This window comes from Hipposideros armiger, unplaced genomic scaffold (genome assembly GCF_001890085.2).
Source record: "Hipposideros armiger isolate ML-2016 unplaced genomic scaffold, ASM189008v1 scaffold_1236, whole genome shotgun sequence".
In the NCBI taxonomy this organism is placed as follows: Eukaryota; Metazoa; Chordata; class Mammalia; order Chiroptera; family Hipposideridae; genus Hipposideros; species Hipposideros armiger.
The window spans coordinates 310,186-311,316 of NW_017732586.1; the positions used below are offsets into that span (position 1 = coordinate 310,186).

General features: G+C 39.7%; 1 pseudogene; it reads right to left on the bottom strand.

The window, feature by feature from the left end:
• Window positions 1-288: 288 nt before the first annotated feature.
• LOC109376913 (60S ribosomal protein L27 pseudogene) lies at window positions 289-691 on the bottom strand (annotated as a pseudogene).
• Window positions 692-1,131: the final 440 nt, after the last annotated feature.

Below are 1,131 nucleotides of genomic sequence, written 5' to 3' on the forward strand. Positions count from 1 at the left end.
TGATTGGTTGACTTTCACTAGTCTGTCTTCTAAGTCGCTGATCTGTTCTGTATTAGCTAACCTAATGTTGATTCCTACTAATGTATTTTTCATTTCTGTTATTGTATTCTTTAGGTTGGCTTGGTTCTCTGTCACACTTTCTAATTATTTGTTGAAGTTTTCTCTAAGTTGCTCTATCCACTCTCAAGTTTGGTGAGCATCTTCATGACCATTTCTTTGAATCTCTTTATGTTTAATTTTTTTGTTTTGTTTTTTACTTTTAATGACTGAAACAAAAAAGATCTAAAACTACAGTTTCTGGAAGAACCATTTGTTTTTGCCAGTCTCGTACCTCTCTTCATACTTGACCCTGGCCTCCTGTCGGCTTTGCATTTCAGAGCAGAGTCTCTGAAGACATCTTTGTTGATGATAGTTTTGTCCAAGGGGATATCCACAGAGTACCTTATGGATATGAGGTGATTTGAGTTATAAACTTAACAAAAGAATTGATCTTTGACCTCTTAACAATTTTGTTTTTGTTCATGGCCGTTGTCACTTTTGGGGAATAGCAATCAATTCCAATCAACAGAGCATGGCTATAGGGGTGGTCTGAGGTGCCATCATCAATGTTCTTCATGATCACCACTTTGCATTTGGAGTAGCTTCCACCCAGGACAAGAACCATCTCCCCAGGTTTCATAAACTCTCCCATTTTAACAGCAGCCACTCGGGCCTACAGCAGAAAGGAAAGAACTGCTCTTCTGCTAACCTTTCACCCACTCTTTGAATTCTTTATCAGGCAAATTACTTATCTCTTTATCCTTAGTTCTAGTTTTTTTTCTGGAGCTTTTTCTTGATATTTTATTTGAGAGATATTCTGCTGTCTTTTCATTTTGTTTGACTTTCTATGTTTCTTTATGAATTAGGCAAAATAGCTATGTTTCCCAGCCTTGAAACAGTTGCTTTATGTAGAAGTAGACTCTGTGTAACCTGTTTGCCAGGTGGTTTTGGCAGGCTGGTGGGAGCTCAGCAGGTGCCTATGGTGTCTTGGACACTGGCCTGTGCAGCTGGAGTGGCTCCAAGTAGGGGGCCAGGTGTGTGCAGTAATGCCCTGTTGATCCTCTCTTTGTTCAGGGCTAAAATGCACTCAGG